At 44.3% G+C, this 22862-nt stretch overlaps 1 long non-coding RNA gene across 1 annotated transcript in view; it reads left to right on the top strand.

Moving 5' to 3' along the window:
- Positions 1-22529, top strand: part of LOC103005008 (uncharacterized) — a 48778-nt gene extending 26249 nt beyond the window's left edge. The window contains exons 4-5 of the long non-coding RNA XR_449663.2: positions 14241-14409; positions 22353-22529. This is a non-coding gene — a long non-coding RNA (uncharacterized LOC103005008). The remainder of the gene's footprint in view (positions 1-14240; positions 14410-22352) is intronic.
- The last annotated feature ends 333 nt before the right edge of the window (positions 22530-22862 follow it).

The following is a 22862-nucleotide window of genomic DNA, read 5'->3' on the forward strand; positions in this document are numbered from 1 at the left end:
AGTACCCTTTAAATGCTTGGAGATCAGTGCGGGAGGCGCCAGGGGAGTGTGTGTGTCATTCACTAGCTAAAAGCAAACCCTGCCTTCGCATTTGGCTGCAAGCGCCCGCAGCCTCCCACTTGCTATTGTCTCTGGAGCCTGCCCTGCATTTCTGTGAGCCTTCTGTGGGCACTGCTATATGTGAAGAGACTCAATGAGAATAGGAACTCATTGGATTTGCTGATAATTCCCTACTACCTGAGATGGGTAAATTAGGACATATTTGCCCACTGCAGAGGGATGGGTGCTCCACGTGGGAACTGTGTTCTCTGCAGAGCACCACCGCCTGTGGGCACATCAGTGTATGCATGATAACATATGCCCGCACAGACTGGCAACAGCACTGACCTGGGAGGCTGAATTGAACCATATGTAGTGGAGCATGGTTGCAGTGTGCTTTAGAGGAGAGTTAAGGCAAGCTGCCCTCATCTCTTCTCATTGCAGAGGAGTAAGCAAGCCAGTGGTCATATACACCAAAGGCTTCACACATTGCACACTTCCATATATACGTACATATTTTATTGAGATAAAAATACAATTAGCCATTTAAATGTACACTGCAGTGTCATTTAGTGCATTCACAATGTTATGCAGCTACCACCATTCTGGTTTCAAAAGATTTTGTCACCCCTGAGGAATGCCCCTCACCCAATAAGCAATCACTCCCCATTCTTCCCTCCCACTCAGTCCCTGGCAACCACTAATCTAGTTTCTATCTCTATGGATTTGCCTATTCTGAATTTTTCATACAAATGAAATCATACAATGTGTGATTCTTTGACCTCTTTAACTTAGCATAATGTCTTCAAGTGTCATCCAAAGTGTAGCATGTATCAGGACTCCATTCCTTTTTATGGCTGAATAATAATCTGTTGTATGTATATACCACAATTTGTTTATCCATTCATCCATTGATAAACATTTGGGTTGTTACAGCCTTTTGGCTATTGTGAATAGTGTTGCTATGAATATTTGTGAACAAGTATTTGTTTGAGTACCTGTTTTCAATTCTTTGTGGAATATACCTAGTAGTGGAATAGTGGGTCATATAGTTAAACATAATTCTATGTTTAACTTTTTGAGGAAATATATTTTTTATTTGATCCTCACAACACCCCTGTGAAGTAAACAGGGCAGATATTAGAGAGAATGCATATTAAGCATCTAGGTCATTCATTACCTACACATAATAAGTGCTCAATAAATTTTAAAATGTTATTATTATTATCAGATGCAGAAACTGAGGCTCAGAGAGTTCAAGTGACTTGCTCAAGCTACCTATAAATAATAGAATCTAAACTAAATCCACAGCTTCCAATTTTAGACCACAGAGCCAGTCTGCTTCCAACAGATTTCAGGAACTCAGGCCATGGCTTTTCCCCAGGAAACAAAAAACCCAATAGTGTGAATTTCCCCTTGGGCTCAGGGACCTGCCCTGCCCTAGTCCAAGGAGAAGAGACAGGAGAACTGAGCAGGGAGAGACCTCCCACTCTGCTCTCCCAACCTCTGCGCTGTCCTGCCTTCTCCCTGGGCCTCAGCTCTGCAATAGCAGCCTGACAGCAGGTGGAGAGTGACGCTGAGTGTAACTGACAGCTGGCTGGGCTGTCACTTCCGCTGAACTCCTGTTGTCCCTCCAGAGCCCCTGGTTTTCCTGCCTTTGGCCCATCTGCAGAAATATTTACAATGAACCTCCGCCTGGGGCAACCCAGGGCGGGTGTGTGACCCAGAGGCTCGCCCCGCACAGAGGATCCATCTGCTTGTCTCTTCTCATCTGGGAGCCCGCCTGAGCATTTCATGTCTGCATCAGTGTTAACTCACCAGCACCTCAGAGGGACTTGACCAGTACCCTCACCTCAGAGGGCTGGGTCTGCAGCCCAGAGGAGTTAGGTGACTCTCCAGCAGTCAGGCAAGGGAAAGACAGCACAAATTCCTGGCAGGATCTTCCTGCTCAGCTCCCATTCTCTTACTCTGCCCTGCCCCATGATACCAAGAACAGGAGCACAGACTTCTGGAGAAGAGAGGTGTCACAAACTCAGGCAGGAAAGATCCAAGAATCCATGTGGTTCACCCCTGCCTCTGGATGAGATTAGGCTGAAATCCTGTGGATCTAGCTGACCCCTGCAAGTACAGGAGAGGCATCTCGGATGGGATGGGGAGGAAGAAGTGGCAGCCAGGGGGTCCTGGGGGACTTGTAATTTTTGTTTTGTTTCTTTAACTCGCCCATGATTGTTGCCCTTGGGCCTATCCTTCTGCTTCCCCCCCCCCTTCTTGTTAAAAGTCTGTGGTTTGACCCCTTCAAAAAGTGGCAGCCACTCCCAGATTTTATGGTTCTGAAATGTCAAGACCAGTTGGGAGTTTTGTTTTTCTCCTAAAGAGTAGGATGGGGAAGAGCCCTAGAGCATCCTAGCTTCAGGGAACTCCTGAGCCTTAGGGGAAAAAGTTGACAGGTTTCTGTCTTTTCCTGTGGTCTCTGTTGATTCTTTTTCTTCTTTTTTTTTTTTTTTTAACATCTTTATTGGAGTATAATTGCTTTACAATGGTGTGTTAGTTTCTGCTTTATAACAAAGTGAATCATTTATACATATACATATGTTCCCATATCTCTTCCCTCCTGCATCTCCCTCCCTCCCACCCTCCCTATCCCACCCCTCTAGGTGGTCACGAAGCCCTGAGCTGATGTCCCTGTGCTATGCGGTTGCTTCCCACTAGCTATCTATTTTACGTTTGGTAGTGTATATATGTCCATGCCACTCTCTCACTTTGTCACATCTTACTCTGCTGATTCTTAATGATGCAAAGGTTAGAATGGAACAGAGAGGAATGGCCTGGCAGTGACTACCTTGGGCGGAAGGAAGGAGGAGTGATTGGCAGAGGGTGCCTGGGAGCTGGCAACGTTCTATTCCTTGACCTAGTGAGTGGTTATGTGGGTGTTGCTGACCTTGAGCTATACATTTGTGTTTTGTGCATCTTTAAAAAAAAAAAATTATTTATTTATTTGGCTGAGTCAGGTCTTAGTTGCGGCATGCGGGATCTTTCGTTGCGGCACTCAGGCTTCTCTCCAGTTGTGGCATGAGGGCTCTAGAGTGCACGGGCTCACTAGTTGCAGCGTGTGGGCTCTCTAGTTGTGGCATGCGGGATTTAGAGCACGCAGGCTTGGTTGCCCCGCGGCATGTGGGATAGAACCCACATCCGTTGCATTGGAAGGCAGATTTTTAACCACTGGAACACCAGGGAAGTCCCCTGTTTTGTGCATCTTTATGTATGTGTATTGTTATATTTCACAACAAAAAAGCTTAAAGAAGAACAATCCTGGCTTATGAGTCAGAATATCTGGGTTCATCCTCGGCTCTTCCACTTATTTGTCATGAGATCATAGTATAGTCAACTTAATCTCTCTGGTCCTCAGTTTCCACATCTATAAAATGGGGTCAACAAACCTTAAAGCTCTCAGGGTGGCTGTGAGGGTTGAGTGAAAAACTTGTGTATTGTTGATACCCAGTAAACTATAAAGCGTGATTCACACTTAAAATATTATTTTATTTTATGGAGAATCAGATAACGGTGGAGATCAGCAGGAGAGCAGAGGCTGCTGATGGGAACTGGGCCAGCCAAGGAAAGGTCAGCAGCCATGCTTCGGGTTTGCGGGGAGGATGGAGGTATTAGTTTCCTAAGGCTGCCAGAACAAATTACCACAATCTGGGTGGCTTAAAACAACAGAAATTTATTCTTCCACAGTTCTAGAGCCTAGAAGTGTGAAATCAAGGTATTGGCAGGGCCACACTCCCTCTGAAGGCTCCAAGGAAGAGCCTTTCCTTGCCTCATCCTACCTTCTCCTGGCTCCCCGTAGATCTTGGATTTCTTTGGCTTGCAGCTGCGTCACTCCCATCTCTGCCTTCATCTTTACACCATCTTTTTCTTTGTGTGTCTCTGTATCCAAATCTCAGTCTCCTTTCTCTTATCAAGTTGGCCCATTGGATTTAGGGCCAGCTCTAGTCCAATATGACTTCATCTTAACTTGACTACATCTGCAAAGACCCTATTTCCAAATAAGGTCATATTCGCAGGTACCAGGGATTAGGACTTCCACATATCCTCTGGGGGGACACAATTCAACCCATTGCAATGGAATTCTGGATGGAGAGATAGAGAAATTGGACTCAGGCCCCACTTCTACCACTTTGTGGACTTGGGCACTGGCTTCTTCAGCCTAAATGAGAAAATAAGTAGGAAATTAGAATTTGTTAAATGCCTGTAACATGGTGTAAGGGCATTGTGAGGTTGACAATGTCATCCTTATTTTGCAGATAAAAAGATTGAGGCTGGGAAAGGGCATGGAAGTTACCCAATCCCACTGCTAGTAAGAAGGATCTTCTGGGATATGAGTGGGGAGGAAGTGCATGGTGACCCCTTCTGGTGCTCAAATTCAACAAGTCAAAGCCATGTGATTTTATAAAACACCAGAGGGTTTATTCCTGGTCCCCAAGTGAATCAAAGGATAGGAAGTTAAAAAATAAACTGTAGTTGAACTCAGAACCCAGGACTTACACTGCCTTGTGGAAATGATTATGAGTGTAGACCCCTGAGAGAGGACGCACAGCTGTGTAATTCCCTCTGCTCAGTGGCCAGCTCAGCACAGAGTCCTGCATTGGTCATGTGATGTGGGATGTAGAGGACAGGACAGATTCAAGTCTCTGCTCTGTCTGCAATTATAAAGGTCCACAGCTCCCACCCCAAAGTGCCCTGACCCCTGACTGGGCTATGGCATAGGTTCCTATCTTGGTTATAATGTTGCTGTTGGATTGTCTGTGGGTGGTTGGCCTGTCCATGTGTCCCCCTCAGACTGAGAGATCCCCAGAGACCGTCTGGTAAGCATTCAGCACAGCTCACTGTTCAGGTACCTTTCAAATGTAAGCACTGTGCTAGGGATATAGACAAGGGTTGGTTTTCCCACTCCAAGGAATTGGCCCAATTTTCCAGCAGACATTCTCTCTTTCTAACCCACTGGCCAGCTCCTTCCCAGGGATCCAGCTCCCTAGCAGGTGAGGATTGATCTTCTTTTGCTCTGACCATTTTCTGGGGCCACAGATGCAGCTGCCAACACTTCTGGTCACAGCTCCAGGTGCAGAGGAAAGGAAAAAATGATGGTGTTTGCTCATTTAACAACTTTGAATAGAACCTTTCAGAAGGGCCTTTGGCTGGCTAGTGGTCTAGCAGCCAGCAGAAACTAATGCCAGGTATAGCAATAGCCTGGAGAAGTTGTCCCTTCCAGCCTCTCCCTTGGAATATGCCAGTCCCCTAGAGAAGACTAAAGATGTTCCAGTGTTTTCTCCCTACCTCTTGGGCTGCACTGGATGTGCCCAAAGGAACAGTGGCTGAAATCAGAATTCTAGAAGGCCCCTCGGATCAATGGCTCTCAAACTTGAATCTATCTCAGAATCACCTAGAGCAGTGGTTCTTAGAATTTTGTGTGCACCAGAATCACCTGAAGAGCTGTTAAAACACAGATTGCTGGGCCCCATCTCCAGAGTCTGTGGTACAGAGGGAGAATTTGCATTTATCAGAAGTTCTCAGGTGTTCATGATGCCACTGGTCTGTGACTACCCTTTAAGAATACTGCTATAGGACCAGAATCTCAGGCCCTAGTCCAGGAGATTCTTAGTGAGAATAAGGTAGGGCCCAGGCATCTGTATTTTTAACAAACTTGCAGGTGATTCTGAAGCACAAGGTTTAGGAAATCAATGCCTTAGAGCTACATTGTAAGTCAGGGCTTAGGACTCCCAAAGACACACTCAAGGGATACTGAGGAAGTGGACTTTGAGTACAGTTAGGGCAAGGACAGTATCATATACATAGACATCTCTATATGTATTTGGCAGCAAGCAGCATGAAAGAGGTGTGAAATGAGAGTTTATTGCTGAGTGAAAGCTAGGACTTCCCCTGGGGTAAATGGAGATCACACACTTTGTTTTTTTAATGAAGGAGACATTGAATAAAGCTAGTGGTCCTGGTTACATTCTGGGACTTTGCTCAGCCTGATTAGAGGATATTTCCCACTTTGGATTAAGAACCAGATAAGATTCTTGTATCTTCTTTCTCTACCAAATTCTCCTCTTCCTAAAATAGGTAGAATAATGTCAATATCCCTCTGAGATTAGGAGGGAATGGGAACTCCCATGCCAGGTCTGAAGAATTGGTAGTGACTCTCTGGAGCTCTGAGTCAAGGGTGGGGGTTTAAGTCTGACCTCAGCAGAAAAAGTAGGAAAGAGTGATGTGATTGATTAACAGTGGCTACCACGGGTGCCTAGTGAGGATCTGCTGTCCCTGGGCAAGAGCAGGAGGGCTGGGTAGCTGGCAGCCTCCAGAGGCAGGGGTTTACCAGGCTGAGTCTTTACTATAATTCTGGTGGAGAGGCTGAGATCTTCAGGATGTGAGGAACTGGGCCTCAGGAGCGAGGAAGAAAGCTGGTTGTCAGAACTGGGGCCTGAGGTCAGAGGTGGATGAACAGGCAAGGGCTTGATGCACAAATCCAGGGCTCCAGCACCTTTAATCCCTCTTGCCCAGGTCCAGGACTGGAACACCAGACTGTGTTGGGGCCCCTGAAGGAGTGGGGACCAGGCGAGGTAGCCTGCTCCGGCAGCCTGGACTGACTCATTCTGGAAAGAAGACAAATTTGGGGCTCCTGAGTCCTGTTGGCAGTGCTGACCTCTCGGCCCTAACCTCATCCATCCAGGCTCTGCTGAGGGACTGGCCAGGCCTGGACAAGTCATTTGGAAGCGTCTGAGATCAGAAGAAAAAGAAAATAGCCCATATCTGGGAGATGCATTAACTTTCCACCCTGTGTTCTGGCACCTGGTTTTCCACTGGGGAAATTCATGGGATGCCGCTGCCTCCTTCCTGACCTCTGTGGCCCTGGCTGGGCCTCCTGGCCTTGTTGCTTCCTCTCATCCTTCAGAAGATGACTGTGCATCCATTCAGGCAAAGCGTAACACCCAAGATCTCCCACCCCCCACCCCCTCCAGCCTCCGGTACTTGTACAACCCCGGTTTCTGCTATGAGTCTGTGCACATTCCTATCTGAGGACAGAAGGGGTCGTGATGGGCTCACAGTTAAGTCCTGGAACCGCAGTGTGGAGCCAGTTAGTATGCGAGGCCCAAACAAATGTTGTGTGGCAGCCTGCGGAGGAGCCAATCTGGCCCCAGGGTTTCTGGGCTCTGAGTAGAGCTGGCTGAGGAGAGGGAGCAATAGGAAGGTAGCCCCTTACATCCCACCTAACATAGCAAGACTGTGCAGAACAGCCCTGGACTGGCACCCAGACGTAAAAACCATCCCTAAGAGCATTGCCTCTGCCCAGGCTGGCTCCCTGAGAATTCCCTCATTTCTTCACCAGCAACCTGGGGCCTCTGTCAGTTTCCCTCTCCTCCTCACTGTGCCACCACCTACCCTCCCCCAGTACAGTCGGAAAGTGGCCTTTTCAGCTCCCCTTCTCTGGCTCCCTCCCACTCTCCAAACCACAAGCACACAAGTACACAGGTCTTTCTGTTTAAAGATGTCTCTATGTGGAAACAGACAGGAGGTAACAGAATTGTAGAAAATATCCCCAAAGGTTTTATAAAGTTTTTCTACCAGGAAAGAATTTCTACTGGGCAGTGGCTGACTCACAGTGACACAGCAGGCCAGTGATGCTTGGGGACACATCTGCTCCTCTTAACAGGGTTATATATTCCGTGCAATCAAGGACAATGCACGGTCCTCAATGATCCACAGGGTCTAGTGGTGCCTGCACACAGTAGGTTCCTCATTCATTTTTTTTCAACAACGCTTATTGAGAGTCCTTAAGTGCCAAGCATAGGGACTACATTGATAAACAGGACTGTGGAGTGCCTGCTTTTAAGGAACACACGGCTGAAGAAAGAGATGAACATATATCATTGCAAAAGAAGATGTCATCATAAGCCCTGTCAGGGTGGAGAGTTACTAATTCTTTTCCAGAGAGCCTTGAAGGATCAGGAGGATCTTGTCAGGTGCTGATGCAGAGAAAGGACATGGCAGACAAAGGGAGCAGTCTAGACCATTCCTCAGACGCATGGATGGGCCAGCAGGAAGTTATTACCAGAGTGGTCAAACTGAATGGGGAGGCCGTTCTTTCTCAGCACCCCCTCTCTGACCCCTTTGTTTGTCCTCCTCTTATTAGTGTGGCAGGGATTAGTGACAGGTGGGGAAGATGGAGCTCAATGGTCTTTCCATCTTCCTCCCAGCTCTTCTCTAGACTCCTTCTCCCCTTTCAACCCCCCCACCTATTAAACAAGGAGAGGGGGCCAGTTAGGGTAGGGCAACTGTATGGTATAGTGGCTCAGAGCAGAGACTTTGGAGTAAGACTGTCTGAGATCAAATTTAAGTTTTCCTACTTACTAGCTGTGTGATCTTAGGACAACCCCCTCTACGTGTCAGTTTCCTAATCTATAAAATGGAGATAATAGTAGTGCCTACTTCAGAGGGTTACTGTGAGAAGGAAATAACATGTAAAGCACTTAGAAATAGTACCTGCCACATGGAGAGTAGCTATAAGTGCTAGCAATCATTACTACTCCCACCTCTATTACTATTGTTACAGGATTCTAAGTTATGATATCTCAGGGTCTCTTTGGAGTATCTCTCATTCCAGATTCCGTAGAACTGATACCCTTAAACCAGTAATCCCCAAACTTTTGTGTGCATCTGGATTACCTGAAGAGCTATTGGTGCAGTCACGGGGGTCTCTATCTCAGGAGATTCTAATTCAGTGGTTCTGTGTTGGGGCCCAGGAATTTGTAATTTTATCAATCTCTCTGGGTGTTTCTGATGAACACCAAGGACTGTGAACTTTGCAGAGGCTGATTGTTTCCTCTTTCGGGTTTAGGGACTGGGCATTCTTGTTCTATTGCGCCTGACCCTCAGGGCTGGATTAACTGGGTACTTTGTTACCTTAGAGAAGCATACCTGGGGAGGAGATTCGAATGTGTTTGCATCTTGTTAGCAATCAGGAAGGGATACGGACAATCTGAACAAAGGGTTTATTTGTTATAGCACTTAGGAGTGAGGGTAGGACTTCCAGGGACCCAAGCCTGAGAGATCTTGATTAAATGTGAAGGAGGGATGGTGCAGCAAGGTCTAGGTTACAAAAGGAAAGTCTTTTCTTGTCCAGGGGTCCAGGAGAAGAAGAAGAGGACCCGGGGATGCTAAGGTGGGGCAGAGCGGAGGTATAGACCAGCCCTAAGCCAGGGAAGCTGAGATGCAGATCCTGGGAGGGACGAGCAGTCGTTCCACTGACTTCTTGTGTCCCCTGGCCAGCTATCTCCTTTTTCCTCTTTGCAACTTCAACATTTTGACCCTGTATTGCTCCTGTGTTTCCTCCCATTTCCTGTTGAGAGGAGGATCTTGCCTCTTTGTGGAGGAAGGCCAGAGAAGACCTTCAAGAAATACTAGGCCGTAGAAAGAAACAGCATACATTGATTCAAATGTTAGCTGAGGAGAAGCAGCTGCCTTTCATATATGCACCAACAAATGTTAAGCAAATCAATCACCCTTCAAGGCTGCTTCTCAGGGGAGAAAAAGTAAGGGAATTATGACCTAAGGCCAGGAGTCTTAGTTGACTTTGGTGCATTTCAATGGGGAGAAAACTTTTAGTTAAAAGCTGTTTTAGTGCTGATCCAAAGGGAAATTGAGCCAAGTGAACTACAAAGTAATTTCTGACCTTGGAAAAATGGAAGGCAAAATCCAGCTCCCCCTAAGCACCCCCTCCCCAGGCCTAGAGAGAACACTGAGTTGATTATTGCTATGCCTGCAGGTTATGTTCACTCCAGTAAGATAGTATTTAAATGTATAGTGTTTACCAAGCTGTGGCTTCAGAGGTAGCATGAAAGGTCTAGAAGGGGTTGAGGGGCCTTCACAGTGGTGAGTTCCATGACTGCTTCCAAATCTGCTCAGCTCCAGCTCCCTCTCAGCCAGAGGCTGCCACTAGGGAACAGCAGTGATGCTTTCACTTCTTCGGAGCCTTTCATGAAGGAGAGCTGCTAAGGGCTTAGGCCCTGGAACTCCCTCAAATATGTATGCCTGTCATTTCTGGTAATGTCTATTTCATATCTGTCATTCCACTTCAAAAATTTTTTAAACATTTCATATATCATGACTTCATATTCTGTATCTGATAATTTCAATACCTGAAGCTCTTGTTGGGAGGCAGGGGGCTACATTTGTTGTGGTGGTTTATTTCTTGTGTGTTTACTGATCTTTGATGGCGAGCTCATATTTGATTTTTATTTCTGAAAAACCTAGAGAACTAAAATGAAGATTCTTTTCTCAGTGAGAATTTGCATTTGCTTTTGACGGAAGCTAGGACCACTACGGACCACAGAAAGCTTTATACCCTAGTGGATCCTTGGCTAAAATTCAGGGTGTGGGGTTCAGCTCCTCCACTTTGCTGATGGCCCAAGGCTTAGTCTCCTAAAAGCAGCCCTGATATCAGCATTTATCCTCTGGGCAACCCTCACCTTTTACTTATGCTTAACCAGTTTTACTGGTTTTAGTTCATGGTTTATAAGGCCTTTTTTCATCCTTGTAGAATTGTTTATTACAAGTCTGGCACTGAAATAACAGTTATATTTTGTATAGGATCTAGTTGTTTTGTAACAGAAATCTTCAGAATTTTTAGTCCATCAAACTGCTGCATTATGAAGTCAAGATTTAAATTTGTATCCTGTCTCTGACATGTGCTAGCTGCATGGAACTTAACCTTTTGAGTCTCAATTTGACTCTCTGTGAAAAGATGTGTAAAAATACCTCGCAGTTGTTCCCATCCATTTCCCACTGCCACACACTGCAAATTGTAATGGATGACATTCACATGAATGACACACCAGATGTTTATAATACCTAAAACAATTTTGCAGGGAAGTAAAGCACTACAATAGTCTGTATTTGTTACAACTACTAATGTATGTGAGATGTAGTTACTACAAGCACAGATAAGATAAATCTCGTGTTGTGTGAAATTTGCCTACCTTTACTAATTTTTCCCCCCACCCAAAATGGCATTTTGGAACAGAAATCAGCTAAAGACTTATTATGTGATAACCTTGATTCTGTTTTAATTCTAACACAATATAAAAAATGTAAATAATTTGAAAACTTTGGTATTCTAAGAGGTCTTTGTATAGCGAGGAGCTCATTCAAGCTGCTTTAGGGCATAGGCAGGCTGGTGGCTGCTTTGAAACCAGAAGGCCGTTGGGACTCGGCCACTTCTCTCTCCCTGTGCATATGCCTTCTTTTCCTTATAGCCTCTGTTCACTCCCAGTTTTGCTTCCTGAAAACCTCATCTTGCACACAACTTTCATGGCCTTTCCGTTCTCTATATCTTTCCACCTTAACATCCACTGTTAACTACCTCCTCCTTCCAATAGTTTCAACCTTGGATTTCTGAAAGCAACCATCTGAGGGTCCTGGTTAATCTTCTAGCCAGGGCCGGCTAGTCTGTGAATCGGCTGCCACTGGGTCACCTTTGCCCCAGTCAGCTGTATCTAAGAAGACAGAATCACAAATTTACAGGGGCATTGAGCAGGGCAGTTTTCCTTAGAAGAAGTCTGTGGGTACGGTAAGCTTTCACTGAAGAAACACTTTACAGCTCTAAGGGAAACAAGGCAAAGGGTTTGTTACACCAGTGTGTCAGGACATGGTGATTATAACAAGCAAGGAGCACAGCAGCTGTTACACACACAGTGCTAGATATGTGAGTTTTCTTCCTGCCAGAAACTTTCCAACCCCAAACTTGTGAGGGCAGGTGGCTTCCTGAGGTTCTATTCCAGCTTTGGGTTTTCATGGAATGAACACATGCATCTGAAAGTATTCCTGGTAGTTGGGCCTTTGATGGACACCCATTTTAGCCCTAACCCTCCAGGTGTCAGCAATAAGAAGAGGCACTGACTTCTCTGAAGTGACACAGAGCCCTAGAGCAGAGTTGGCAGGACTAGGACAGTCTAATGGTTGACTGGGTGGACTCTGGAGCCAGACCACCTGGTGTGAATCCTGAATCCATCATTTACTAGCTTTATGACCTTAGCCGAGTGTCTTTACCTCTTTGTGTCTCTTTTTCCTCATATGTTAAGTAAGGGTAATAATTATCTTTAAACGGTTGTGGCAGAGATTAAATGAGTTGACACACACAAAGCCCTCATGGCACCATAACAATACCCAATAAATATAAGTTATCGTATTATTAAAACTTCCAGAGGTCATCCTGATGATTGTATGCCCCTCCATGATCCTACTTCTAATTCACCTCAGAGAACTATGAGTCGTCTCCTCCTAGAATCACCTGGAAGAGAATTCACAAACACTTCAGAAAGGCCTTATTATATCCCGCGGCCCATAAAGAAGTAGAGACATTTCCCCCTGCTCATTCTGCTACAACACAATCTCATGTCTTTTTTGTGTCTCCTTGTCCTCAGAAGGAAGAAGGGCATGGCCCCTGGCCCCTTGTCCATGTGCTAAAGGGATCCACAGCTAGAGACCAGCCCTTTCCCTTTGAACAGTGGTAAGAGGGCCACGATGTTTTAGAGGCAGATGGCAGCAGCTGGAGAGAGGGGAAGGGAAGCTTGATATGTCCAAACTTGCCCCTTCAGGGGCCATGGTCTCTCATCTTTCCTCTTACAACATTCCTTCTAAAGAATTTTTAGCTTAAACTTAATGATGAAATCCTGTCCCTGGATGAAATCAACCATCCTTATCATGACAGAAAAATGCAAATATCTGGTATTTTTCCATTACACATAGAGGAAACATAGGGAGTCTTAAAAAAGAAATGTTTGGGTGTTTTAATCCTTTCTTCAAAATGTTTCATTCCTCTCCTTTTAGAAGATGATGACGTTCTCCAAGCATTTCAACCAGGTTTGTGAAAGTCTCACTCCTGCTCACACGAATCACATCTGCATATGCAAAAATACAGACAGAGGAACACACAAACGTGATTTTATACGCGTTCAAACACACAGGTATCTACAAAATGGCACTCACACATGCCTGTCTACACACACACCACACACACACACACATGTACCTGCAAACATTCAGGTTCACAATAGATGGCTACACTACACCCTAACACATACATATGAACAAATAGAAACTAGTAAATAGAGCCATTTCTGCAGTGTTGTTGCCATATACAAGCATACTTCATTTTATTGTGCTTAACTTTATTGCATTTGCAGATATTGCATTTTTCACAAATTGAAGGTTTGAGGCAACCCTGCGCTGAGCAAGTCTATCAGCACCATTTTTCCAACAGCATTTGCTCACTTCATGTCTCTGTGTCACATTCTGGTAATTCTCTCAATATTTCAAACTTTTTCATTATTACTATATTTGTTATGATGATGTGTGATCAGTGGTCTTTGATGTGACTGCTACTACTCACTAAGGCCTCAGATGATGCTTAGCATTTTTTTAGCAATAAAGTATTTTTTAATTGAGGTATGTACTTTTTTAGACCTAATGCTATTGCACACTTAATAGACTACACTATAGTGTAAGCATAACTTTTATATGCACTGGGAAACCAAAAAATTTGTGTGACTTACTTTATTGTGATATTCATTTTATTGCAGTGGTCTGGAACCCAGCCTGCACTATCTCCAAGGTCTGCCCGTACTGACACGGAGTGCATATACACATGCGTCTTTGGTGTGGCTAATTCACTACCAGGTTTGGGGATAGGAAAGAGAATTGCATCTTCTCAGGGAGGATCAGAAATCTAGCTGAATTCCTAAACCTGCTGGGTTCCCCATCTCCTCCTTCTGTCCTTGGTTCTCAAGGGAAATGACTGAGTTTTGAACGGAACTGGGGCTGGAGTATTATTCCATCTCAGAATAGTGGATCCTTGAACATGGGCCCTTGAGAGAGTCCAATGGAGTCTAAGTAATGTCCACTATGAAAAGAGAAATGAATAACTCCACCACTGAAAACAAGTGTCCAGAAAACAGCAAGTTTATCCTGTACTAGAGCCAAGGAGCAACCAGGTGCCAATTACATCTCTGGGGGAAGGGAAGGGCAATGCAAGCACAGACTGTGCCCTGTTGTAGGAGAGAGACCGGAGGCAGGAAGGGAGGAAAATCTGAATCTATAAGCTTTCTTTTTATATAAACCAGACTCATAAGTTTTCTTTATTTCAGCTGGAACTCACATCACAGCTGCCCTATTTACTTACCTACCGGCTGCATTCCTTAGAACCAGTTTTTTTCCTGTTCAAATGGAAACCAGGCAGAATTGGGAAAATATTTCTTCAGCCAGCTCCTCAGCACTGCTGTCTGAGGGAGACCATCTGACCCAGATGCCCTTCAAGTAAGTAAATACAGTTTTGCCCTCTCCCTGAGCAGAGGAGAGTGTACGAAAAAGGCAGAGAAAACGTTGGGTTCCAGAGGTGGGCTGATGCTGGGGTTGTTCTATACTGACTTCCCTCAGGTCCGTGGAGTCCAGTGGTGTGCTGGTAAATGTTTAACAACCAATTCTTGGGGCCGGGCGGGGGGCTGATTCGTAGTGCCTGCTGATCTCCATGGCCTATTTGGAACTACCAAAAGTGAAGTCCCTGAACATGGAGTTGGGAAGAGATGTGCACTGGCACTCCATTTCGTAATATTTCTACCATCTGATACAATAGATGTACGTAACCTCCAGAACGTAAGTAATTATAAGACGCAGTAAGATAATTAGTGAGAGATGAGTGTTGAGTATTTATTACCTTTGTTTTTGTTTTCTTTTGTTTTCGTTTTTTGGTTTCTTGGTTTTTTTTGGCCGAGCCACACAGCTTGGGGAATCTAAGTTCCCTGACCAGAGATCGAACCTGGGCCCTGGCAATGAAAGAGCCAAGTCCTAACCACGGGACCGCCAGGGAATTCCCACCTTTGTTTTTAATATGATGTAATTGTCAGTTTTTATAATTTAATTTCAAATGATGTAGAATGCCTTTAACAACCTGCTCACAAAGTTCTGGAAAATTGAACAGTTAGTTCTTGCAGGCCAGTGTGGGCTGCCTTTAGGGCACCACCGCTGGGATCACTCTGTTACTTAGAGTCAGGGAACAAATGCATTGGTGTTAAAACCACTCGCACTAGAAGCAAAGGCCACGTCACCGGGGGAGAGGTTTAGAGTGGGTTCCATTTCCTTAAGGAGGTTCGGTCTTCAGAAGACAGAACAGACAACTGCTTGGGGGAGAACAGAGGTTGAAAAACACCATGCGGGTTTTTTGTTGTTGTTCTACCCACTATGAGTGTTTGACACATGGGTCAGGGGGTTCCACCTTACCCAGGCAGCTCCTAATTGTATGTGCTTCCACTTAACGTAGTTGAGATAGCTTGATAACTTCTAGTTTTATTTCCTTAAGATCCATGTGCTCTAAGGATAGCTCTCTGGCTGGAGTTCCCCAGCATTATCTGGGTCTCAGACCTTTGCCATTTTAGCTGGAGGATCCTGAAGGTGTCTGTGGCTATGTGCTTTTCCTTGTTACTTCCTGGACCCCACCTATAGGAGTTGGGATGCTACTTGTCTCCCAAAACTGTCTTGTGGGAAAACTTCATGCATAAGAGAGACAACATTTTACTCAGCTGGGGTCGAGGGAGGCTACACATCTTCCCCAGCCTCTGATCTTCTGAAAAATTGCTGAGCTTTATCCAAAGTACTCAGGTCCAGAAATGGCAGTATAAGGAAAAAAGAGTATAAGGATTGAAACTTGAGGAGAATAATCTTATTAGTAGGGTTATAGGGCCAAGAACTGAGGTAGATTTTTTGCTGAAGGATGTACAAAATGTGCCAGGGGCAGAAGGTCAGACAACAGACAGCTGCCTCAGAAGTGTTTAAAGTGTGGAGAGGTGGGAGTGAACAATGGTAATAGGTTTGGGTCTTCCATTTTAGGGTTGTCTCTGGTGGCCGCCTGCCAGCACAGTCAGTCTCACAATTCTTCACACTCATCAGCATCTTAGCTACATTGGCCCTGAAATTTAATGACCCTCATTCCCCTCCTGTCTTCATGTCCCTCCTAACCCAGGGGGGATTCTATGGTCCTTCAGTGTAATCACCCCTTGTGTATGTCTTTGTCTTTCTCCAACATGCTTTAATGAGGTTCAGTACTGCCTGGAGATCCAGCTATACTTCCCTAGTAAATTCACTCCCCAATTCCCGACTGCAGTGGATGTATAGCCCCTGCTCCTATTGAGGCAGGTCCCTCTCCAAACGTTGGGCTGATCCCATCTCCCCCTGTCTACTAAAGACCTTTGTCCTGCAGTTCTCCCCTCTCTCTCCTGAAACATCAATTATTTCCTCTCTACTTGATCAAAACTCTAAATTTCTTATAAAACTCTCTCTCTCTTTCTCTCAGTACTTCTTCTTCCTCTGCTTCAGGCCAGAAGCTGCAGAGGGCAGAAGGGATGGTGATCAGCTTATATTCTATGTCCCCACCTTGTGCATCTCCTCATTTTCCCCTCCCTCACTAGGCTGCCTCGTTCTCCAAGGCCGTTGCTCAAGGAGAGAGGAGATGCAAGGAGCAGGCAATTCTTACTTGACTGGTACTGTTTAGTATAGTGCTGATATCTTCTGGCCTTAGTGGATGTTTAAAGCTGACTTTCTTCACTTGGGTCTAACATATGTTTCTTGGTGATGCCCCTGTTGTGGTCCTTTGATGGCAGCTTCTTTGATACAAACCATGCCTTTCCTCTGGCTGCCCATTTACCATTCCTCCCTTAGCTCATGGGTATCTTTTGGTCTACACCACACATACTCTTGTTGGGGCTCCAAAGTTCTCCTGGGAAGTCATCATGGGCAGGGTCTCTATATAAAGTCACAGATCACCATCCTTATTCCAGGCTCCTATCAGCATTTTGGTCCTACTATCATGAGAGCACAGCTGCTTCCCAACACAGCTCTCTCTACTCCACTATGCCAAGGCACTAGCCAGTCACAATCTCTTTATTACCTTTACAGGCACGGGCCCAGCCCCAGTCTATTATGTCTATTATATTCTTCAAGTGATCCCTTAAGACCTAATCACCTTGTTTGATGTGAAGGGCAAGCTTCTCCTCCCCACCTCCAAAACACTTCTATAACTTTCTCCAAAAAAATCAAATCACCTCCCCTTTAACTTCAATCACAACCCTTTAATACCCTTAAGGTTGTTGATGTGCTTAGAATTGCAAAATGGGTTTTGAGATATCTCCTTTGCAAATCCTGTATAGATGGTTTAGCACCTCACTCAGGAATGTGGAGTCACTTTGCACCCATGGCTTTGTGCAAAGCCTTTGGGCTCTCAGTCAAGACAGAGGGAGAAAGAATTGTATTTTAGCATCTCGTTACACAATATCCATATCTGTCTGTAACTAAATCCACATGATGTCGCATTATATAAAGCTCGCCGGTTGAGAAAGAAAAGACAACACAAACTGAGTAGTGAGAGTAACTGTAAAGTCTCTGACTTTGTCTGCTCGGGCTGCTATAACAACAGAACACTGCAGCCTGGGGTGGCTTGTAACAACAGATTTTATTTCTCAGTTGTGGAGGCTGGGAAGTCGGAGATCAGGGTGCTGGCAGATTCGGTGTATAGTGAGAGCCCACTTCCTGGTTCAGAGATAACAACCTTCTCACTGTGTCTTCACAAGGCAGAAGAGGTGAGGGAGTTCTCTGGGGTCTCTTTTAAAAAGACACTAATCTCGTTCATGAGGGTTCCACTCTCATGACCTTCTTATCTCAGGCCCCACCTCCTAACACCATCGCATTGAGAGTCAGGATTTCAACATATGCATTTGTGGGGATACAAACATTCAGTCTGTAGCAGCCATTTTCATGGTGGACCACCAGAGCAAAGGGGCATGGACACCCTCCAATTTCTGTTTCTCCTGAGATCTGGCCATTAATCTCTTCCTGGGTTCCTCCATACATTTCTTGAGGCAACTTGAATGGGCCTCTTTTCCTTGCCTTCAAAAGCCCATCCAGGGAACTTTCCAAAACTAGATTTGCTTCTCATCAAATACTTCTCTGTAGGACTGCTCCCCCAGCAACCCCTGATTTCATCTCATTCAGTCCTGCCCTCCAAAGCCAGGCCAGGGGGCAACCAGGGAGGCATTAAACACAGGAGCTAAAACCTGAAACCAACAACAACGCAGCAACTTTTCAGGGCTCCAACAGGCTGGTTGGAACCTCTTTGCCTAGTATTTCCTGATTACTTGATAGGAAACCACTATCTCCAAGTGACACTCAAGGGCAGGGGCAGGAACCTTCTGGAGGATGGTGAAACAAGAGGAGCATGTCTTCCCCCAGGCTGTCCTCCCAGAAGGCTTTCCTAAAATGCATTTCATTTCCTGAGTTAGAGTAGATACTAAGTTCTTTCTTGGGACAAGCGTTAGTTTCTCCTTGCAGGCCAGAAAGATGCTGCTTGTTCCTCAGACCCTTTTCTACTTTTTATATTTTCTTCTTTTTCCTCCTCTCTTTGGTGGCATTAACCCCTGACTCTACTCAATGGTCTTTAGCAGTTTTTATCTTTCCTAGTCTTCTTCTTGATGGGAAAGTATTTTCCCTGCCTGTCTATATCTAGCTTTTTTGTTCTTGATGGTTTACTACGGACATTTATCCTTTTATTATCTTTTCCCTGTTGTGTTTTTGTTCCTTTGAAGGTCTTAGCTTTTATTTGCCTTTACTTTTCATACATATGTTTACTTTTTGTACATAATTTTACTTTGTTTCCTTGTAAAATATTTAATTTTTATTTAAAATATTCTTAAATACCTAATTTTAAAAATAATAATTCTTAAGGTTTGGTTTATTTATTTATTTATTTTTTTCTGTTTTATCCTTTTCCAACTTCTGTTCCTGGCTTTAAATTTTTTATTTTAATTTTCATCTCTTCCTCTGTTTTTAAAATTTATGTTTAGTTTTATGATTTGTTTCTATCATAGCCTGCAAGAGGGGTGGGTGCAGGAATGATAGCAACTGGAAGAGGCCACACAATGCAAGGGGATGATGGGCCACCTTCCTCCTGTCCTTCGGAGCTACTCTGCAGGCACCCTCAGAGGCTCCTGAAATGACTCCCCATCGCTCAGGACAAATGTAATTGACATTTGTCCTGCTTTGGGGCAGCCCAGCATCTTTTGAGTACTCTTTTGTGGCATCTTTAAGGTATCAGCTTTCTTCTTCACACTTGTCACCACAGTGCTATAAAACCCAGGATGCTCTCCACTGGGGCACCACATCCATGTTCCAGGCAGGAGGAAGGAGGGAGGGGTTGAGTCTGTGGGAAGGAAACACAAGTTTCTCCATGAATTCCCTATACTCTTCTGCTTATGTCTCATTGGCTAGAACTGTGCATCCCTAGCTCTGAGGGAGTCTGGGGTAGTGAGAATAATATAGAACTCTCTAACTTTGTCAAAGCCTTTACTTTTTTTTTTCTTAAAATAATCTCAAATTTAGAGAAAAGTTGCAAGTATGGTATAAAAACCTCTTTTCCCTGAACTGCTGAGAGTAAGTTGCCAACTGATGCCTCAGCACCCCTGAAAAATTTAATGTGTGTTTCCTACAAAAAAGGGATATTCTCCTACATATTGTATAACTACAACACAACCATGGAAATCAGAAAATTGACATTGGTGTAGTACCACCTTTTAATCCCTAGATATCATTAATGTTTTGCTATTTGTCCCAAGAATCGCCTTTATACCAAAAGTATCCCTTTTGGAATCACATGTTGCATTTAGTTGCTGCTTCTCTTTAGTCTCTTCCATCTGAACCAATTCCTCAGTTTTTCCCTGACTTTCATGACTTTGACTCTTTCAAAGATTACAGGCTAATTATTTTGTAGATGTCCCTCATTGCTTCCTCCTGATTATTTTCAGGTTATGCATCTTTAGCAGGAATATCACAGGAGTGACCTGTGCTTTTTTCATTGCACCCTAATAGGTGAGGCTTGATATCAGTTTATCCTGTTACTGAAGAGGCTTTCATTACTTACGTTGGTGTCTGCTGGGCTTCTCCACTATGACATTTTTCTTTTTTCCTTTGTAACTAAAAAGTATTTTATAGGCAGTGCTTTGAAACTACTTAGATATCCCATTCTTCATCAAACATTTAATTAATTTAGACCAGGAGTCAACAAACTCTTTGTGTAAAGGGCCAGAGATATTACTATCTAGTAAATATTTTCAGATTTGCAGGCCAGGAAGCCAAGTTGAGGCTATTATGTAGGTACTTTCATAATGAGAGGAAAAAAATTTTTCCAGAACATTTTCACTGATGAAATTAAAAATATAATTATTGAGTACAATTTTTTTTGTAGTGCAGATCTCCTAATGAGAATAGAATTCTTTTGGGGGTGGGAGAAAGATTAGACTTAACTGGGGTTCAAGGTCAGTGTTCCCCACTATCAAATTGATTGCAAATGTTCCTCTGCAAAAATCATTCTGAGCCTGTGGGCCATACAGAAACAGACAGAGGGTTGGATTTGGTCCACAGGCCATCGTCTGCTAACTGATGGACTTGTCTTTTACTCAATGGGTTACATTCTGTTGCTAACATGAATTTTGATGTTGAAATTTTCTCTGAGTTGACTGGTACAAGCTCCTTCAAGTTGGCCTCTGTGTCCTTTTGCCACATCCCCATCATACTTTGAGCACTTCCTTGCCTTTGGCACAAGGTGTTCTAGGCTCCTTTTGCATGTTCTCTGCCCCAGCCTTGAAAGCAACCATATCTTCACAGAGCCCTAGTGTCTTTCAGCACGGAGTGATACTCAGAAGCTGAGCTCTGGGTGCCAGGGATGCTCATTGCTCCTGGGGTGTTACTCTTCCCAGGCCCTCTCAGGGGGCAGAGCTAGGATATACATGTGTGTTTACCAATGCCTCCAATTCCAATCTAATACCACAGGGGTGTTTCTACTCTTTCTCCCTTTCCACACTTGCAACTTCTTTTTCTGACAGAGAGAAACCTGGCTCCTACTATAATTAAAATACTTTGTCATTTAATCAATGCCCCCTGTAAGTAACCACCTTCCCATTCCCGTTCCCAACCCTGTCCCTTACTGATGCTCTCTTCATCTTGCTCAGGCTCTGATAACCTTCTCTGGGCCACACTTGTGTGTGGAGGTCAGGTCATCATGCCCAGGCTCTGACTCCCATGGCAAGCTGCCCTTTTACTTGGAACCTCTACTCACCTGTTTGGGCTGACAGCCCAGGATGGATGCTACCTTTTTACTGTTCACATCATGAATGTCTTCCTCACACCCCTCCCCTTGGACTCCAACACCTTTTCTGGGCTATCCCCACATGGATACCCTTCTCACTTTGCTTGGGCGCTGACTCCCCACATCAGCATTCCCCCTACTTGTGTGGATGCCTTGCTACTCTGCTCTGGCTCTGACACCACATGCCAGATCGCTCCTCTCCATGGATGCCTACCTTGCTCTGCCTTACCTAACAGCTTCAGGACTGAATTGATCAGGAAGGGGAAGGAGTAAGACTGCTTTTAAAAGTCTTTACATAGTTACTGAGATTTTTTTTTGAGATATAATAATAGCTAATGCTCATGGTGCTTACTGGGTGCCGAGCATTGTTCTAAACACTGTATACTGAACTCAGGTAATTCTCACAGCCTCTATAGGAGGTTGTATAATTATAATCTCTAGGTCATAAATAAGGAAATTGAGGCACAGAGAGGTTTAGTGACTTGTCCAAGGTCACTCATCTCATAAGTGGCGGAACCAGGACTCAGGCAAATAAGTTCACCACACACCACAAGCAAAACTCTTCAGATACAGTTAAGCTCCACAGTGAACTGTCCCTGTTTTCATTCCTTTTCTTGTGTTTCCCAGAGAAAACACTACAGTCATTTGGTATAAGTTATTCCTATGCATATATTTGTACTTTCATTATACATATAGTATAACTTTGCATGCTTTTAAATTTTATGAATATTATACTGAATGTATTACTTTGCAAATTTCTTTTTTTTCTATCTACTTCATGATTTTAAGATTTATCCTTATTGCAATGCATAGCTTTAGTTCATTCCTTGAAATTGCTATATAATATGTTGTATGAATATACCACAATTTATTTATCCAAATACTGTGGGTGGACAATTTAGGTTGTTCACAATTTTCCACTATTAAAAGCATTGCTGGAATTTCCCTGGTGGCGCAGTGGTTAAGAATCCACCTGCCAATGCAGGGGACACGGGTTCGAGCCCTGGTCTGGGAAGATTCCACATGCCGGGGAGCAACTAAGCCATGTGCTACAGCTACTGAGTCTACTCTCTAGAGCCCGTGAGCCACAACTACTGAGCCCGCATACTGCAACTACTGAAGCCCACATGCCTAGAGCCCATGTTCCCCAACAAGAGAAGTCACCGCAATGACAAGCCTGCACACCGCAACGGAGTAGCCCTGCTCGCCGCAACTAGAGAAAGCCTGCGCACAGCAACAAAGACCCAACGCAGCCATAAATAAATAAATAAATAAATAAATAAATAAACAAAAATAAAAGCATTATTGAAATAAACATTTTTGTCTTTTTATGCAATTGTGCAAGTTTCTTTAGAATATGTGCTTAGCAGTGGAATAAGCTATGTGCATCTTCAACTATGCCTAAGTATTTTTCCAAAATGGTTTTACTACTTTACATTCCAACTAGGGGTGACTGAGTTCACGTTTTTTCACTTCCTTGCCAGTGTCTAGTATTGTCAGACTTTAAAAATTTTTCTAGTCTGATGGGTGTAAATATTCTTATTAATTTTCTAATTTACATGTCCCTGATTACTAGTGAAGTTGA

The sequence above is a fragment of the Balaenoptera acutorostrata genome, chromosome 1 (genome assembly GCF_949987535.1).
Source record: "Balaenoptera acutorostrata chromosome 1, mBalAcu1.1, whole genome shotgun sequence".
Classification (NCBI taxonomy): Eukaryota; Metazoa; Chordata; class Mammalia; order Artiodactyla; family Balaenopteridae; genus Balaenoptera; species Balaenoptera acutorostrata.